We start from the raw sequence: 20,761 nt of genomic DNA on the forward strand, positions 1-20,761 counted from the left end.
TCTGTCGGGTTAGCTGAAACAGATGTTGTTGTTAAAGTTTAATTACAACATGACTCACTTTTTAATGCAGTGGCTAGAAGAGAACTAGAAGGAGTTTTTGTCCATACGTTAGGAGAATATGAAAACAACAGCTAAGATTGATAACACTTCTGTGTCTTTAAAAAAATAAGTAATACGAAAGTCATCAACTTTGGCTTCCTGCATAATAGAAACTATGGAATTTCATTATGTAATTCCTGGATAAAATCCATAATACCTGATTTGAGCCAGAATAATGTCCTGTTGCAAAAATTGTACAAAAACAATGGATTCTCCTCAGACTTTAAGCAGTCAGTTACCCCGGTTTGAAAGAGGCTCTTTGCTGATGGTCTGCACCCCATAGTTACCTCTAGTTGTGTGTCTGGCCTCCATTAGGCTGCCCATAGCACACATCATGAAAGACATATACAAACCCAGATTTTTTCTTATCTGAATGCAGAAGACAGAAATCGAGGTAAAAAGGGGATACAGAGGTAAACATCTTGCCCTCATAAATACTGTAGGTCAGTGCTAAGTTGATGCTTCCCCTCCAGTGTGCTGTGAAACAGGTGAAATTCCAATTCCTTGCCAGGATCTGATGGGCCTAAGAAATTCTGGGTTGGATTCTTAATGACGCTTCCCACTCACGCCCCCCTTTAAGTCATGTTCACTCATGATATTGTGATAAGCTCTATTGACTTTGCCAAAACTATAAAGATAGTGAATTGAGCTTAAAAATCAAAAATCCATTGACTTGTCCTTCCAATATTAAAGGATCAGGCTGGAGTGTGGAAAAACCTGTGGATTTTCTTATGTTCAGGTTGATGCCCAAAGAGTATGGAAGGGCAGGGAGAGAGCCACTGTAGCTGCATCCTCTTGTCCAGCAGCAGTTCTGTGAAAATATCAGCCTGGGTGTGCGGTGGGTGTAGCTCTGGAAGGAAAGCCAAGCAGCAAGAAGCCCACCGTGAAGGATTATGAAAGTAGAGAGTGACAGCTATTGTAAACACGCTATGCAAGCTGTTTTGGTAGTGACCCTGACAAAATATTTTTATTCCGGTGCTGAATTGGGCTTCAGCCTCGTGCGTGGCATTTGCAACTGTGTCCACAAGACTGAAAATGACTCTGCTGGTGGTGGAGAGTGAAAGCAAGAAGGAATGCACAGCATTTGAACAAGTGAATGAAAATTTGCAGGGCTTGGCATGTGTCAGTTTCCCCTTGGCACTGCCATCGCTGTACTCTGGAGCTCTGTGAAGCTCCAGGGCTCCAGTACCCTGTCAGGCAGGAAATCCAACCCGTACTTGAAGCTATGGCTTTCTGTTACGCATTTGTTCGAGAAGGCTGCCTGTGGTTTGGCTTAACTCCTTCAAACACATAGCTCAGCAGCACTTGTGCAATAGCTCAGTTTCAGGGGTGGGACAGTGGCCCTTTAAGTGCTGACAAGGAGGAACAGAGCAGAAATTCACATCTGAGATAATCCATTTTTGATGAGGAAAATAGAAGTGAAAAGGACTAGTATTTACTGGTGTGCACACACTGGTACTTGTACAGAAACATCCTGGTGGCGACAAGACTGCAGTCGCTCACAAGCCTTGCAAGGAGCAGAGAACAGCCATGATAATGCTGCTCTTTATTTCCAGTGCTGTTCAGAGCAGGCACCCTCTCTAGAGCCTTCCCTATGCTTCCCTTCCCTGTTGCCAATGAAAAGCTTGGCCTTTTCTAGTCCCTTTAATAGTCCCACTTAATTAGAAGGAACCATTTTTAGATACAAAGTATTTCCATCAAAACAGCAACTTTAAATTAGTTTGAGTGACTTCTAGTAGTTGTCATCCATTGTGAATTCTTCTTTTCTTTTTGGTTCTTTCTGTAGCATCTTAAAATTTCTTCTGTGCATCATATTAATCTACTGCAGGAGGACTGCAGTAAAAATCAGAATTTTAAAGACTAAACTCAGTTGCTTAAACATATGCTTGGACTGTTAAGAAATAATTCTAAATAAGTTTATCTCAAGTGACTTCAATAGAAAGAGTCAACATATAAAAGAAATCCACAACAGTTCTCATTTGTGTTCTGAAGTATCTGTAATAGGATTTTCTTTTAACCTTTGCTCGTAGAAAAGTAGATGAATGGGCTCTTGAAACAAAAGTGATAGGTTTTGGACACTTAACTAAGCCACCATGTTATGTTACAATAAATAGACTTCATTTCATTGGACTCAGTGGAGACAAAATTAAAATATTGATGCTTCTAAAAGAAATACTTGACATTTCACAAATGATTCCTTTGAAATAGGCCTGCTTCCCTGAATGTTTCTCAGGATGTGGTGTCTCTGTTTGCCTTGATGGGACCTCCTGCTTCTTCAACACAGCAACTCTGCTGATTTTAATGGAGCCATGCAGTGGTTATGCCTGAGTTCCTACCAAGATTATGGTTATACCCAAGTTCCTACTGAGGAAGATGCTGATCTGTAGTACCTGAAGTCGTCAGCTCAGCCAGCAGGTTTGAGGTAGCTGTCTTTCACATCAGGCATCAAGTGTGCCACTGGGGCAGCTTCAGGCAGGCACATATTTCCATTTTCTGATCTACTGATGTCGTGCAGCCCAAAGTCAAATAGGAGTAGATAATTCTATTCTGAAGTGAATGGGCCAAGTTTTAATTGCAGTTGTGACATTTATTGTCATGAGTGAACTGAATTCTTTAGAAAGCCTTTTTGGGCAGGATTAGCTATAGACATGGTAAATTTTTGTCCCCTTTTTTTCACCTGTTGCTTCACCTATTCATCAGGTGTAAAATATGCAAGTATTTCATTTTTTAAGGTAAGGCTATGGCAGGAGCAGGCTGTAGTGTTACTCTGTTCCCTTACTTTCAGGCTGTCCTTTGTTTTGTGTATCATGTTCAGTCTTGTATCTAAACAGGCCATCCTTAAAATGACCACGAGACCCTCTTGTTTGGTCTCCAGATTTTATTACTGTAGTATCACTTTCCTTCTGCATTTGTCAGCATAGGAAATCTACTACAAAATAGGCAATAGATGTCTGGATACTAATTATACAACAAGCCTGAGTGCCCTAGTCAGCATTAAATATAAATTCTGAACGTTTATTTATTTTGATATATTTGCCAAAATTTCTTGAAATAATTTTACTGCTCTGCTTTGGAATATATAATTCTGATATGAAGATCTGAAGGCAAATTTGTTTCAAGATTCCTGAATGATTTTGCTTGAAATAAAAACCAAAACCACAAACTGTTGAGATCCCTGAAAAATAAGAGCTTCCCTCTTCCTTTTCCACCAAATTTTTCCACCCTTGCTTTGACAGATCAGTGGCTGGCCAACATTATCATGAGCTGCATAGCCTAGAGAGGGAGAATAATAAGTGAAAATTAATTGAGGAACTTCACTAAATTTCATCAGAATTAGGAACATGCATTAACATTTTGAAATACTATCCAGATTTTGACCGAGATACTTTGGTGGATCTGGGCTTAAAGTGAGAATCAGAAGACTGAGCAAAATAGCTGTTTGTGACTTTTCCCTTGATGATAAATTCCCCCAGGCTCCAGCAGAGAGATGTGACTTCTGTTTCCATATGCCAGCAACAATAAATCTGGCATCTATCTTAAAATCAGTGCTCACCTGATTGTAGTAATTTATATATAGTGGCCTGTTTTCAGGATGTGGATTGGAGTGGTCAGTGAGATTGAACTGAGCAATTTTCTGAAAGTGAGAAGCCTGGGAGTTGAGATTTCTAAATATATTCATGCTTGGGATTTTTCTTTTACCTTTTCAGCTGCTCTCAGTATTTTCATGGTGCACAGGGTGTTTTTCCCTCTGTTACTAAAGTACCAATGTCCAAATGCAGACTCACTGCCAGCATTATTTCAGTTACAATTCATACTGCAGGAGCACCCAGTCGAGGACTGGACCTCACTGAGCCTATTGATCTATAAACATCAGACCATAAGAAGGTTGCTCTGCATGTGTTACTGCCAATTCCTGTTTCTGAGAGTAGGTGTTTCCTTGCCAGTCAGACTGCTTTTACACCAAGCAGTATTTTGCTCTTAACTGTAAGACAAGAACCAAATTGCTCTAGATTTTGCAGACAAACTTCGGTTTCACAATGAAACCTGTTCTACGTGGGTAAACTCAGTAGCAGAATCTCAACAGCACAATTATTCTGTGGGGATGTGTGCTTCATTAGCAGCCTCTCTCAATGCTGTTGCTGCTCTTGACAGAGTTACAGCTGCAGAGTCATACTTGTAGCAATACAGCTCTGCTAGTGACTGCTCCCCGAAGGCAAGCCTTTAAATTATTCCTCTCTTCAGCCCAACAATCTTTCTATATTGACTTGTAATTTGTTGTTCAGTTTTGAATAATTATGAAGAAGGGCAAATATCTTTCTGGTTTCTGAGTTACACTTTTGCCACCCACGGAGTTTTTTTGTGTAACGTATGTGCTGATTAAAAATGTCTCCTGCAGTGAAAATATGAGACCTTTTCTACTGTATTTTCTTAGTTCTCGTGTAAAAGGACCCTTTTTAGCTCTACCTAAATGTACCTATTAGAGGATTTCTGAGACTGAAATGTTCCTGCAAATTAATTTCAAGATAAAAAAGAAAATAAGAAAAAGAAAGCTGTGGAGCTGGCCCCTCAAGAAAACAGAAGTGAATGTCTTGAAACCAGCATGTTATTTAAAATCACCCACTGCTTTGGCTAGTCATTGTGTCACCCCACCACTACTGGCATGTTCAAATACCTAGCTTTTCTAGTCAACTCCCTGTGTATTTTCAGAGTATTATAATCATGTTCTTTATCAGGAATGAATTGTGAGAAAAGTCAGAATATAAGATAGTTTGACATAGGGAGCTATTTAGAATTAGAGCCTTTTCTCCTTCCTCTCTATTAGTCTGTTTGTGTTGACATAATTGTGATGCAACACTGCAATATAAAGACATGTATTTTTTTAAAGGCAAGATTCGTAATTCAATATCCTGATTTAAATAAAAATATAACCCCTCTAATTTAGCAGATTCATTTTCATTGAGGAAATATGTAAATATTTGATAGTTCTGGTATTTTTATTTAGTTGTTTAATTTTCTATTTTAATTAGAGAATAAAAAGGGATCTGGAGGTTCTCAGGATGATGGAAAGTTGTATTTTTTTGTTACCTATAATGTTAAATAAAAAATCTGTGCAAATAGTGGCATTTTCATCTGAGTGAAATATCCTAACATTTCTTCTTTGCAGAATTGCTAATGAGGTCACATCTTTCTGAAAATTGCAGTTAATTTGTATTGAGTGTAGGGTTTTATAACATTTCAGATCTCCTTAAAATGTTGTGGTTGCAATAGTGCATTTATTTTAAGGACGTTATTTATACACAAAAATTAGGAACCATGCTAGTAAGCTGTGTCTTCCACAGAGGGGAAGATAAAATTGCAGCTTGGATTAGGGGGAGGAATTTGATAAAGCATATTTATGTCCTTTCATGCTCTGTACATTCATCTGTTTAATTCCTGTGCTGGTTTGTGTGTTAATTCAGAGAACAGTACTGTGCACACAGTGGAGATGCAAAGGCAATTTCCTTGTCTCTCTGAAGTGTAAGCTGGAAAGTGTATAATTATCTGTAGATTTTAGCACATAGTACCAATTGGAGTTCTTGCTTATATGCTGCTTGTGCTAAAAGTGGTGTGAATCAGAGGTGGTTTGTTTTGTTGTTTGGGGTTTGGTTTATTTTTTTATTAACTTACCTGTGGGTAAGAGGCTGAGCATCTCATTTTTGAGATTACTGGTAAACAACTTAATGTTTTCAACAAAGCAATTCAGGAATCATGAAAGTGCATCACAAGGATGTGGCTTGAATGAAATATTATAAAACAAAATTTAAGAGATAAGAAATAAATCTTGTATAGGAGATGGTAGAACAGTGAAGAATGGAATAACCTTATTCTTTCCTAATTACATTATCTTTGTGCACAGCTGCTTAGTCTAGTGTTTGGGTTTTGAGTGGAGGGGTTTTCCTTGTGCTTTGGAGTGTGGCTTTTTGGGAGGTTTTTGGGGGAGGGGGGTTGGGGGGGGCGTTTTGGTTTTTTTCCTCATATGTTAGTGTCTGCTTGTGCTAAGAACCTTGGATCAAATGCACTTTTAGGTTTCTGCCAACGGCTTTGGGGAGAGACAGATGGAATGGGGATTAGAAACACATCTGTATCTGTTTTGTCATTCTTAGAACTGCTTCACCATTCAGCACACAAGGTCTCGAGCCTGGAACTCTTAAGTAAAGGATTGCTTGTATCCTCACACCTTTTAGATTAGCCCAGTGGTCAGCGAGTTCATCCGAAAAGGCAGAAGAGAAGTTCCAGGTCTGTGAAAATACTTCACTTAAAATGTCCTGCCAGCAGTTCTACCTCAGCCTTTATATGTGGTAGCCGACATATCTCAGATGATCTCAGCTCTCAGGGGAGCATAAGAATAGAGGCATTCTCTGCGTGCATGAGTGGTTGGAATAACACTGTGCTTAGTGATCAAATGAACAATCCCTTTGAGCTTTCGAGATAGTACCCCCTCTCACAGGGCATCGGAAAGCATTTCTTTAACAATTATGCAATAACAAAGCACAATAGGATCACTGGTTGCCGTGATTTCTGAGGAGGAAAGTCAAGAGTTTATGTTACCTTGTTACTATCTCAAACTAAACCGGTTTGGCAGTCAAGAAATGCAGCCTGATCTGTGCCAGATCCCTGATTTTAGTGGAATAGGGTGGTGCAGAAATAAATGTTCAGAATTTTTTTGTGTTTTAGCCTGCCTGGTGCTTTTTTTTTTTTAAACTTCCCCCCCTCTTGCCCCCCAATCTCGTCTGGCATTCTTGCTTTTCCTTAAAGCAGTTTAAAGATCCTCCTGATGTAAACAGAACTTGTACTATGGACTGTGCTTTCCTTATGCTCCAGGTCATTTCTCCAGCCCAGTGGTCTTCCTTTTTACTGTGACTGATTCCTCCTGTGTGACTACTCTATTTTACTGCTGCTGTCTGCTTCTGCTTACCACCAGTCTTTTTTTCCCTGTGTTTTTCTCACCACATTTTCTTCTCACCTGCTGATCCATTTCTTTCTGCCAGACCTTTAGCTGCATTTGCATCCTTCCATCTGGCTGGTTCATTCCTTTTCTTCCTTTTCCTCTTCTCCTCTTCATGGTCCTCCTTTACTACCAGGAGTCACTCCTTCAGCTGCTTTCTAGCAGCTTCTCTACTGACAAACACACAAAGTTCTCCTTCTGGTGAGCTTCTTGATGATTAACCTGCATGTTACTGCAAATATTCTAAACAATATTAGCCAGTCTATCTGTTTTCTTGCATCCCTGGTCATCAGAAAAAGAAAAAAGGGGGATGAAAAAGGATCAATTTAAAGTAATTTAGATGTTTCCTTTTTTGATTTGTAGGTGTTGAATGTGGGACACTGCAAGCCACATATCAGCGAATATTCCAGCCTTGCACAAATGAATACTGATGAGATGACCTGGCATAATAGCATTGCTCAGGGCTGCTGAGGCCATTCTGCTGTAATAACAAATTCTAGTCAAGACTGAGACATATTCAGCAACAGGATGTCTTGTCTTTTCTTTGAATTTGAAAACTAGTAACAAAGCTGAGGTTTTCTTATGTTGTGCATGTGTGTGTGCAAACAAGTATTTGTATGGCACACAAGTGTTGCACAGCAGCAGAAAAAATACAAATACATATATTCTGTGTTCTCTGGGATGTTCATATTACCTAATCTTTTCATTCTAGATGAAGAAGAATAAAAGTTGAAGATTATAAATTGCATTAATTTATAATTAAGATCTGGTGTTTATGGTTTTGCTGGTGCGGTGCCCATGCCCTGTTAAAATCTCAGGGGAAAAAACATATGATCTTTAGCAAAACTGCTAGTTCTCAGCTACTGAAGTGGGCCTCAATGTAATATTTATAGTCTCATCATAGAGTTCTACTGGTTTGTTGCTGAGTTTCTTTTTCCCCTTTTCTCCCTGCTAATTAGCTTAATGCTGTCAGCATAAGAAACTTATTTTTACTTTTGTATTTGTAGTATTCATCTATAACTTCAGGTTTGTCTGTACTTTTTAGGAAAGGGAAGAAGTCTTAGCCCTGGATTTCAGATCTGACCAATTACTGTGTCTAGAATCTCATGAGCTCTTCCTACTGCTTTCAGCTCATCCCAGTAGAATAGGCTGCGATGGTTGGTTTTGAGCTGCTTATAATCAGGAAGCACACACAGTTTGTTAGATTTTACATCATTGGAGGGCCAGAGGCTGGAAATGGGAATGTGTAAATTTGACATTTTATTTGAAAAAAAAATGCTGAGTAAAAGATGCACACATTTCTCCCTTTGCCGTCTTATTTTCTCCTGGTGGAGCAGAAAGTATATGATAATGAGTCCAAAAGCAAGTGGTTATTTAGATAGCAACAAATTGCTGCATAAAAAAGGTCCATATGCTAAGGGTCAATTTAAAGTAACTTAGATATTTTCTTTTTTGATTTTTAAATGTTGAGTATCAGTGAATGTTCCAGCTGTGGTCCCAGGGAAGAACGGGAAGGTGGGAAAGCTGTTCTGGTTTTATCTTGCAGAGGGTATTTAGCAAAGCCAGTTGTCTCAGGGTCCCACTGAGATTTTGTTTATGGAGTCAAGTATTTTGAATGTCTGAATCTACTGCTGACCTTTTCTCCTTTCTCTTAATTATTTTGAGTACCATGGATTAGTATCTTGCTTCAGATTTAAAAAACAACCAAGCAAAACAAAACAAAAACCAGATGAATGTGCATGATAAATTGATAGCATATTACCCTCTCTATTAAGAGTATGAAACTGGTAGAGAACAAGAAGCAGACATAAAATTCTTAAGCAGGCAATTTGCACGTTGTGGGTGGATTTTCTGAAATACCTGAAGGGAATTTTAAATACTCTGGAAAAATTATGACAAAGATCATGACCTGAGTGTATTGTAAGTAATAAAGAACACTAAGCACAGTGGTGAGCTCTGCAGAATATCCTAAAGCATTTTCACATTCACAGCTCAGTCTCAAAGGAAAAATTGTAAATGGAAGGGAAGGACTAGAAAAATCTGGTCCATGCAAGTGTTAGTAATGAACACTGTCAATACCATGTTCTGGGAACCCTGAAGTGTAAAACAACTGTTGGCATTTGGAAGTTTGGACAGGGTTTGGGGGTTCTTTTGCAGGAGCTGAAGGTCAAAATACCCGATGCCAGACTGCATGTGAGCTTTAACCTGACAGGCAAAATACTGACACCACTGAACCTTTCCAGTTTGGCTGGCAGTAGTGCCCCTAGCTGTGTGTGTTTTGTAAGAACACACTGGGGGACAGCCAAGCAAGATGGATAAATGGACACATATTCTTAAACAGCAGCTGTCTGTAACATCCAGTTCCACTTGGCTAAGCACTAATTTGATTTTTGCTTCTGCTTTTAAATTCTTTTTGGGCTCATTGTAATCTGTTTGCATTGGTTGGTTAAATTTGCAGTAATAGTCCAAAAGCAGAATTTGACAGCCACTGCTTTATTGCCACCTCCTTTCCCCACCCCATTTCAAACAAAGCCTAATTCCAAAGTAGAGTGGCTGCACATTTGGCTTGTTTGCTTTAGATTTCCATTAGACTTAACTGCCAAAACAACCTGGTCATACCCATGACAAGGCTGAATTTGTCTTCCTAGTAATTTGTTGCCCTAAAAAGCAATTTGACAACAAAGGTTTTCTTCAAAAAGGAAGGTATTTTGGGGCAGTAACCACACAACAAAGATACTTAATTTCACTTTTGGAGACCACTCACTTTTAAATTGCTTTGGGTGAACACATTCCATTGTATGCTGCGACATAACCCAGCAACATTTTCCATCTCTCCTAGGGCTAGGTCCTGGCTTTTTCCTGTATTCATGTGCTTACAGTCCCTTTGCTTTCCCCTTCCACACCTTTGTGTCTATGTTCCCGTGACAGAAAAACCATTCTGAGCAGGCTGGGTGACAGAGGATGTCATAATTCACATCCTGACACATAGCAGGGGCACAGCTATACCACTAGAATGCATCTGGTATGAGCAAACAAAAAGAACAGACTGTTTTTCAGGCCATTTGGGGTATGGCTAAGGCTGCCTCTTAGTTCTTCGGAGATTGTGTGTTACACAGATTTTCAATTTGTGTAAAATAGATGCAGGAAGGGCTAAGGAATGCTTTGACAATGTGATAGTGTTTCCCAAGGGTTGATCAGCATAGTTCTGAATCGATATACTGGGTAATTCCTGTAAGGCAGATGAAGCACATAGTCCATGATACATATCCTTGGTAGGAGGTAAAAGAGTTCCACTCAGCCATTTTTTAAAGACTTTTTAGCTATTGTGTAGGGCAAACAGTGTTTTGGTGGAGGAAGAAAAGACGCTGCTTCTCTGGTATCACTGACATCTCTCCAGTCAGCATTCAAGTGCCATGGTATTCATTGAATGTTGTGTTTTCCAGAAGCAAAGCCTTGCTTGATCTGTTTTGTGTTACAAAACATGAAAGACAGTCTGGATAAATTTCTTTCATGGAATCACTGATCCTTCTAAATGTATTTCATTTTCATGTCAATTCCTCTTCTGGCTACCATTTAAAGCATATTTGATCTAGTTACTAGCCCTTCTGCAGGCTTAATGCTGCTGGTACCTCTGAGTTACTAATGCTCATGTTTGTGTAGATGTTGCTGGAGAAACTGTGTATGGCCACATGCGAAACCGCACTGTCAGAAGGTAACCTGGTGCACTCTCCAGGGGTGTGGTGCCTCTGCATTGCAGTACATCCACCCTTGCCTTTTCCTGACATTTATTCATTTGTTAAGGGTTTATATTTATTGAGGGAATTGCCTTTATTCAGTCACCACTTAAGCTGGCTTTTGCTAATTACATCAGATATCTGTACGTGTGCATGCAGAATAGTGCTAACAAAAGGATTCTGCTTACAAAACTTAATAGTTTGTTCATTAAGTAGGTCTCACTTGCCTATGAATCCATGCTGACTTAGAGCTATACAGATGCTTTTTTTTTGGATAATCTTGGACATATATCTTTGGTACACAGGTTGTACATCCACCCAATTATGCTAAAGTTCCTGTGAACTGGTCTGGGTGTCCTGCCACTCACGAAAGTTCAAGTGGCTCCCACTGACCTAAATACCAGTCAAAATAATTTTTTTTAAAAAGCAGGTCTATACTGCAGTGCAAGCAGAAGAGTAATAGCTGAAGATGATGCAGTTTTATCTGCTGGTTAGTTGTGATGATGATAATGGTAGTTATCATTTAGCTAGCCCCGTGCAGCTTCTAAGGACTGCACAAAGTATGCACTAATTAAGTGTGAACTACTCTGTCAGTTAACTTTTACTGTATTTGGAAAGCCTGACACTTTTTATTATGTGTGGCAGACCCGGCAATGAGAGAAAGATGTAAGCAGCATGACTTCAACTTGCAATCATCTAGTCAGACTGTATCAAATTAGATGTATATGAAAAAGAATAAATGCTCAGATAATGTCATGGTCTAGCTCCACATCAAGTTATCCTCTATTGTTTTTTCTCTTTTTTTTTAATATGGATTGCAACATGTTGCTTGTGCCATCAGTAGAAGTGTAGGATAATTTGTCAATTGCTGATTTCAACTAAGTTGTGTCAGCCCCCTGCAAAGAATATGGGCCTTAATTTTATTCCTTTCAGGTATGTGAGAAATATTTTCCTTGCCAGAATAGAAGATTAAGAAATCGAAAATGGGCTGAGTGATAGACCTGTCTTATTTATTGTCACAGAAAGAATTGTCAGGAGATGTGGGTGGGAAGAAGGGGATTTGTTTCAGTAAATGCCTCTTTATGACACTTTCTGAAAGGCAAGCAGTCAGAGCTGAGACTTTTGCAAGTGCAAGTTTTTGTCCTATCATGAACTACTTATTTTCTTATTTTTATGAAATGTATCTTGGTCTGTTAATCTGCATGCATTTGTTTTTTTCTTTCTTTTTTGTTTCGCTTCTGTTTCTCAGGCAATACTGTCTGCAGTGGGCTTTCTTTACTGCTGAAGGAGATACCCTGGAGGTTCAATCCCTCCTGTAATAGGCCAAAGATAATAAATGAGAGTTCAAAATTAAGTGCATTTGCTTCTCACAGCTTGATGCTTTCATGCTGTTGGGGAGCAACAGGAGTGGCCTGCCCAGCGTGGGGATGAGCTGGGACCAGGGTGACAGCGAGGAAGGCCGGTCAGGCAGGCACCCAGCAAGGGGAGCAGCGAGGGCTGTCAGTCCTGGCAGGTCCCACCGTGGGGGAGACACAAGCCCAGCCACCTGGGAGGATCCCCACAGGCTTTTTTCTCATCCCAGCTGTCTCCTGGCAGTCTGAACCTGGGCTAGAGCTGACCTTGAACAGGGACAGGGAACTCACAGACGAGTGGGAAGAGGCTGCAGAGCCTGCTCATGCACTTGGGACCTGGAAATGTATCCTTGAGCCATGTGTTTTTCCTATTGTTCTTCACAGTTACTATAGATGGAGTTAGATTTTTTTCTCCTTTGTATTTTTGTTTTATCCTTGATTCCAGTACTTCAGGCTTTCAGTGGGGAGAAAAAAAAAAAACCTTGTAGAGCATGAACACAAATCTGGAGGCACAGGCAGTTTCCTGCTACTTCCAGCACATTTGACTTCTGCAGCCTGTGGCACCCCTTTGTCAGACTGTCCTGGTTATCCTGTCTTCTCAGGATAAGTTAAGTCCATGCTTCTCTACAATGGATTGCATCCTATATTGAGAACCGAACCAAGTTGCAAAGATTTTATAAACAGATTGCATTATTTACTTATTTCAAAGGATGCTGAGTAACTTTCTGGGATACCACAGACTGTGAATATGAAAGACTTCTCATTTTGCCACTCACAATTTGTGGCTGCAGAAATTCTCTTACAGCACTTACCTGGGAAATAAATGAATTTTTATTTTCAGAGATAAGATTAACACAGCTTTTTTTCCTGTCTTTGGAGCACTTTCTACCTTCTGTCAGTTGTCTGCACAGCTTCCTTGGAAGCAGAAAAAAAAAATCCTGCTGAGAAAACCAAGGCAGAGTTGTTTTGTTTATTTCTGAAATGGCCTGTGCATGGTGCTCCTGCACACACAGGCCCAGAACCATGAATTGCTGAACCTTTTGCCAGCAGACACAGGGCTGCTGCACCCAGGAAAGTGCCAGCTGGAGGCTGCCAGTCCCAGGTCAGTGCAGCACCAAGCCAGGCATTAGTCAGGTTTGGTGGCTGGAGTGAGCATGGTGCTGAGGGCTCCAATGTGACTTCTGGCGGCCTTGGGCACAGTGGAGCAATCTGCCTGCAAAAAGCAGGCATGGTATCACCTGCCTCCCCAGGGCTGCATCCTAAGTTAGGGTAACCAGGACTGTGTGCTGTGTGCATCTTCTGTATACAGTGCTGCCCTATGACAGTCCTTCTGGTGTAACCCACTGAGTTGCTCTTAGGCTCTTTGTAAACTTTTCTAGAAGTGGTGGTTTTACTCACTCTCATGCTTGCCGGGTGAATTGAGAGAAACGTACCTAAGTACACTTGGGAAAAACATGTTTATAGCCTTTCTTGCTTGTTGAAATACTGTGTAGCTCAATCATACTGCCATTTTAGTCTTCAGAACTAACAGCTCTTTTTGCTGACCAAGCTTTCTTCATCACATGAGAAGTGACTTTATACGTACTCAAATAGCAAAATAAAGTTTGTGAATTCTTGTATTTTCTTTCTTTCTTTTTTTAATGGTAGTAACTCCCACGAACTGGTACAAGGCTTGGTACTGTGCAAGCAGTTTTTCACTCTCAGAATGCTGCTACTGAAAAGCAGATATTGTGTAAAGTACCATCGATCACTGCCGCGGTTTTATACAGTTTGTCACCATTGTTCTTCGTATAGCATTGAGTCACATTTAGAACTATGGTACAGCTCACAAGTGTTCAGCATGGGGAAAAGAGTGTTGGGTTTTTTTAATGTAAAAAACCTCTTAATTATTTGTAATCTGGTATCATTGATTTGTTAGTGTGTAGAAAATATATCTGATGTGGCCTAGTATAGGTGAGAACAGAATCATTAATATATTTAGGAGTGTATGATGTGGTTTATAATGATGGAGAGTGGAATGGAGTTTCTAAAGACCTAGAATAGCTGAGGTTAGAAATATTAGAGCAGGTATGTATAAGGCTGTTCTGAGAGATGCTTAGCTCAGAGGCAGAAATGGACTTTTATATCTAGTTTTACATTAACAGCTTTGGGATTCCCTAATAATTTCCTTGGGGTTTTTTTCTGACTAAGAGCATACTGTATCTCAGGTAAAATCCCACTGAAGTAATAGATTATTTTAAATTGGTGTGTGAGCAAATCACATTTTCTCCCAGTCTACCAAACACCATGTAAATACATATTTTAGAAATGTGGGATTTCCTGCTGTACAAATCATACCAATGGCCTAGGCTACTTTGGAAGTCTTGTAATTTTGCTCCCTCCTTCTGCCAATACAGAAATGTTTTGTTTTCTTTCAAGCAGTACCTGTATAGATGAGCTTGTAGCATGAAATGGGGAGAATCCTGTTTGTAATTGGAACATAGAGCAGGCAGCAGTGTATGATCTTTGTGTTAGTACAGCCATTTAAATTTCACTGGGAAGGGTGAGGAATGAAGTATTTCTTCTTTCAGTGCAGAGAAGGCAAACTCCGCAAACCAGATCAATCTGTGGCACCAACCACACAACACTTAATGCTGGTTTAAGGGAACTGATCCAGCAGTGCTGCGTTAGCAGAGCTGTAGGGGGTTGCTGCTGGAAAGGTGTTTGTGAAATGTATCCTGACATGACTTTGAAAGCTCTTAGCTAATGTGGACAAGTGTCAGTAATCCAGAGCAGCAGAACCATGTGAGAAAGGGCAAAAGGCCATGCAGTGTTTATTTTCCAAGTGGGGACCCTTTGAATTTAGATGTTTTGTGTTATCACCATAAGACATGCATGGGTTTTAAGCCTTTGACAGAGTAGGTTAGGAGAGGTAGCACTTTAGTCTTTTGACTCTTGCAGTTGATTTAGAAGTGAGTGTTTGTTGTCTGCTTCTACTAGCTTCTGACAGCTCTGACTGGTATTGGGCAGGCAGGCTTTAGGACACAGAGATTCCAGAGGTGAATTCCTGTGCAGAGATAATTTGGAATTTGTTCCAGAAGAAGCCTGCCAAGTCCTGCAGCAGCTTGGCAAGGCATCATGATCTTTGTGGAGGTGAAGCTCGTGGGAACCTGATACGCAACACAGCAGAGTGGTTTGGACAGCAGCTTTGGACCAGGAGCCTTGGGAAGGGAAGGTGGGAGGAAGGACTGGAAACTGCTGGGGGCCAGAGAGGGAGACAGTGCTTGACAGGAGAGAACAGCAGAATAGTGTGAGCAGAGCAAATACTGTCCTATCCTCCAGGATTGGAAGTCTTGCATCTAGACTTATAACACTGTGGATTCTCTGGTTCACCTTGGAGTGTAAAGTCTTTCCATGTGATTATTGGTAACGTTTCTTTATTGCCTGGTAAGTGCCGGTCATTGCTTTCAGTATAGACAGACGAGGTGATTTGTATCCAGCTTTAAACGTCTTCAGCTCATCATCAAAAAAAACCACTCATCTCTCTCTTTTTTATTTTTTCCCCCTGGTATCTTTTTTCTGAACATCTTATTCTCAGCTTTCTGCCAATATTTCTATGGAATACTATCTCTGCTGTTAGGCCCTGTGCCAGTTCAGTCAGTGCATACTGCTGAACAAATCCTTTGGATTTGTTGTTTTATTTGCTTGGTTTCAAGTATTCTTCTTTTCTGGTTTTTGGGCTTCTCTGGAGGCTATGGTGAAGAAGATACTGCCTCCTGTAAAACCTATGATAAGTTCTGGAATAAGGTTTTCTTTTAATCTGTCTGCTAGGCAGGCAGATATTTTAATCAAATCTCATATTAATTGTTCAGGCATATGTTAGAGTTCCCTTCTAAAAAACATTTCTTTGGATACCAAATTTCTTCACTGAGGAAATTGCTTCACTAAGAAATCTCTAAACAGTTTATTTTGCTGTTTAATGCAAACTACCTCTAAAACTCTTGGGGGTTTTATTGTATTGATGGTAAAAGTGTAAAGGCCTTGAAATAATTTTTGCTAGTATTTAACAAGCTACCCACCTTTCATTGCATGTATTGCAATGTTTCCTACCCTCCACTCATTCTGCACAGCAATTCTGTGGCTCTGCTCCTAGGTCTGTGCTGACGTTCTCCATTGTGCAGCTTCCAGACAAAGCTGTTTTGACAGGCAGGACAGAGCATGGTGGCAAAAATCCCATTCCCTCCGTTCACAGCAGTGATCAGGATGCAACATCCTCGAGTGCTGTGCTCCTGTGCCAGGGCCTGCAGAGAGACTTGAAACTGCAAGAGATTCCAAATGCAGCCTCCTGAGTCTGTGCCCAGCAGCATCCCTGCCATAAATGTGCTCAGCTGTGATTTCTTGTGTTGACTTTGGATATGGTATGTGGAATTTGTCCTTTGAGAAACCAGGCTTTTAGGTTCATGCTCAAGAGCTCAGAGGATGTCACAATCACCTTGAGTGTTATCTTCTAAAATCCGTTTCATGACATGAAAACATTTTAAAATATGGTTAGAATAAGCATTGCCAGGCAGACTAAAACTAAGATCTGGAGTTGAACATCCCTGAAGTGACACATATGTGAAGTATTTACTGTGTTTTTCAAATTGACAGTTGGCTGCCAGTCTTGTAGGCAGAATGACTTTCTCACCATCCGTACCCCAGGCAGAGCTGGAGCTGCACATGGCTGCTACACAGTGCTCATGAGAGACATGGCAGCATTGTGGACTGGAGGTGAAGCTCAGGACCTGGTCCTCTGCTTCCCCAAAGGGTTACAGAGGTGCTTCCACCTCATGGATGCAGCTGGTGGTGTGGCTCTTGTCCCCACCGAGGTGTGAGCTTCTTCCACTTCTTCCACTGTCTGGTTTAAGCTGGAGGTGTGAGTCATTGCCTTCCCCCAGGACACAGAGGGGCTCATCTTCTACCTCCTGGGCACTGCTGGATATGCAGGTCACAGCATGGTCCCCTACACCCTCCCAGGGCAGGAAGCTGCCCTCCTGGGCTCTGCCTCCCACAGGGCACAGGGGTGCTTGCATCACCTTAGAGGAATTAATCAGTTTCTGAGATGTGACAAGCTCTGTGAACAAGCTCTGTGCAACTGGAAGAAGCTCCTGCTCACTTTTGCTCCTCTGACCTCTCCCCATAGGTGTAAGGTGAAAATCAGTTCCAAAGTGAAGGTAATGTCAGACAGCAACCCATGGCTGTGGATTTGTGGTGATTGTAAAGAACTGCAGTTTAGGCAGGCTTGAACAACCCTAACCCATCTTTTTTGGCTTGTGTGTGTGTTTGTTTGTTTAGGGGGTCTGTTTTGTCAGCTTCTGAAGAGCCAGATCTCCAATTTTGTTTTACATATGCAAGAATGCAACACAACGGTAAAGGGTCTACAGGCTTATTTGTGCCCAGGTATTTCATGTATTTTTAGAAATATTGGCAAATATGTGTGTCATACTCAAAATGTGTCATTTATACCATTGTGGTGCATTGCAGAATTTTCTGGAAAAAAAGGTCTTCTAAAAACTACCAGTGTAATTCCCCTCACTGCAAATTCTGTAACCATGACTCTCTGAGATCACTTCTGCTATTAAAAGCTTCAGTTCAGAATGCATTAACAGGGCAAAATAGAGAAATCCAGAGATATGGCAATGTACACCTGAAAGATGCACAAAAATGCCAGGCTTATTGATCACATCATCATGCAGGTGATTCACAGCTTCCAGAAACCCAGCTTGCATTGTGCACTTGTCACTCTGCCATACTCCTGTAATTTGCTTTTTACCTGGACCTGCCCTATGTTTCCTATTGGAAAACAAACTTTGAAGTTATGTCCTCAAACCAACAAATCAGTGCATTATTTTGGGGAAAGTTAGAAGCATTCATATTCGCTTTTTATTTTAACATATGAAAAGCTCCTCTACAGTGCTTTGGGCTGTGTTCACTACTGTGAAGTGTTTTGTTGGGTTTAGTTGGGTTAGTTGGTCTCAGGAAAAGTTAACACACATAAACACTGTTATTCTGTAGGACTAAAATGCAGCTCTTAGAAATTGGAGTTTATAGCCTCATGCTGTAAGAATTTTCCCTGTGGTCACAATCAAACCATGTTTTTTAAAGGTAGCTTATTTGGTTAAATTACTACAAGTGTATTTTATCCTGCAGTTTATGCTTTCTAAATAATAAAATACCACTCAGAAACTTAAATCCTGGTCATGAAAAACACAGTAGTGTTATCAGGCCCTCTTTTGGAGATGCTACGTGATGGGTTTTAACAGAAAATATTCTACAGATAGGGGTTTTTTGGTGCTGCTTATCGTGGTCTGAGCAACTTCTTTGAACCAGCTGGTTCAGTCACTGTACTCACTTCACTCACTTCACGAACATTTCGTTTTCTGCTGCTTTTAAGGCCCTGTTTCTCTATGCTATTATGAAAGAAATTTAACTGTAATCGGGTACTGAGTTGCACTGATGGAAGTAGGTTATTTTCCAGTAAAACATAATTGATGTGGAAAATACAAAAGATAGTGGAAGTTGTGAGGTCTGATGGAAGCACTGCTCATTTTGTCATACTGTTACTTTGGTGGGGAGGGATATATCCAAGTTTTGCAACCTAACGATTATTCAGACTCGATGCAACTGAAGCAGAAAATATGAATAACCAAACAATCTTTGTCTAATACTAGTGAGTTGCACGATCTTTAAAGAATACTAATGCTGATGGGTCAGCAGGTGATTTAATTTCTCCTCCGTAAGTACATGAAATTGTTTGTTACAAATGATGCTCCAGCTTGCTTTGCTGTAGGAGGATCTTTTGTGAGATATTCAAGATTAAAACAAACCTATATGTTCTAGTAACACAAAGGAACAATTTTCTTTGAAAATTGGTGGGTGGATAAAATTCTTTGTTTAGATTTTTAAAAAACTCTGCAGGCTTTATGGAGAATTGCCACATGCTTCTCATAGATTCCAAATTTCTGCCATAGCAAGTCCCACTGGTTTCAACCACAGGCTCTTTTGTTTTCTGTACTCGCCTTTGTAACCCTCAGCAAGTAGAGGCAATGCCAGAAGTTCTGGAAAACAAGAGCGAGAGGGTGCGAGCCAGGCCTACACTGCTGCATTCCTCTGCAATGGTAGGCCACCGTGTGGGCTTTGTTTCAGCTCTTCATTGTGAACCAGAGGCACGGATAACCAAGTGCCCAACTCTGTGAAAGCATGCAGAGTGCAAGGCAGTTTCTGCAATCAAGTAGATGGGTTTTAGTTACAATCTCGAGATCAAAAATCGCTCTTGCGCAGGGGATGTTTCCAGCTTTTTGGAATGCCTCTTTTTACTTGCAGGTTTCTTTACTTGACCTCACAAGCAAACAGTACCTTCACACACCCATGAGGCTCATAGCAGCCCTGAGCCACTTTCTCTTTCATAGAATCATATAATCATTGAGGTTGGAAAAGACCTCAAAGGTCAAATCCCACCTTTGACTGAACACCACCACATCAACTAAACCGCAGCACTAAGTGCTACATCCAGTTCTTGCTTGAACACTTCCAGGGATAGTGACTCCATCACTCCCCTAGGCAGCCTGATTCAATGCTTAATCCCCCTTTCAGTGAAGAAATCCCTCCTGATGTCCAACCTGAACCTCCCCTTGAGGCCATTTCCTCTTATCCTGTTGCTGGTTGCCTGGGAGGAGAGGCCGACCCCCACCTCGCTTCTCTTTCCTCCATCAAGTCTGAAAGCTGGCTCCTGGAGTGCAGCCCCTCACAGGGGGATGTTAATGCATTTCAGCCCACAGTAACCACACATGCTTCTTGGGCATGGACTTCGGGTTATTACTGCACAGACTTGCAAGTGTTTCCACATCTCTGACGTGCAGATCCTAGGAGTTGTATGTGCCTTGGTGAAAATACAGAAAAGCTTTCCAGCAAGAGGACTCCTGATATATCAAAAATCTCTGACTCAGGGAGTATTGCTACTTTTTACACACTGATACCATAAAACATAATTGCGTTCAGTAGAATGATAATGCTGAACATAAGCTGTAATGAGTATACAGCTTATTTTTAATTTCTCATTTTTATTTTGTAGTAGTTTCACAGGACCAACCCTCTCAAATCATGGAGCTGTCAGCAAAACTAAAAATTTTGTGCTGTTTACTGGTTCACAAAATAAGATTTAGGCATGTTTATTAGAGAGTCACCATTCCAGCTGGATGTCACATTGCTGTGTGTTTTCACCTAGTCCTTGATTGGTTACGTTATGGTTTTACTGGGTAAGTTGAAAAAATCAGTATAGTTACCCTACCAAAAAAGACACCACAGCAACAATTCCCCACTGTGCCACTACCACCTTATAGGGATCCTTCTCCCAAAAACTGTTTGCTTTACTGCAAAGCAGTGCTTAAGGGATGTATGTGCCATAAAACTGGTACTCTTGTAACAAGCAGCGGTTCACAGTTACATATTAAACACTTTGGGGTGATGAAGTCTAGCAAAGACAGTTGAAATCATATTTCCTGATACTTTCCTATTGTCTCTCCTTCATGTGTTTTCATGTGAGCTTTGCTGTAAGGCCAAGCTCTGCTACCTCA

At 40.7% G+C, this 20,761-nt stretch overlaps 1 protein-coding gene across 2 annotated transcripts in view; it reads left to right on the top strand.

The window, feature by feature from the left end:
- The window catches only part of MBP (myelin basic protein), an 84,349-nt gene that overhangs the window by 38,647 nt on the left and 24,941 nt on the right, over positions 1-20,761 (top strand). The window lies entirely within an intron of this gene.

This window comes from Corvus brachyrhynchos, unplaced genomic scaffold (genome assembly GCF_000691975.1).
Source record: "Corvus brachyrhynchos isolate BGI_N302 unplaced genomic scaffold, ASM69197v1 scaffold409, whole genome shotgun sequence".
NCBI lineage: Eukaryota > Metazoa > Chordata > Aves > Passeriformes > Corvidae > Corvus > Corvus brachyrhynchos.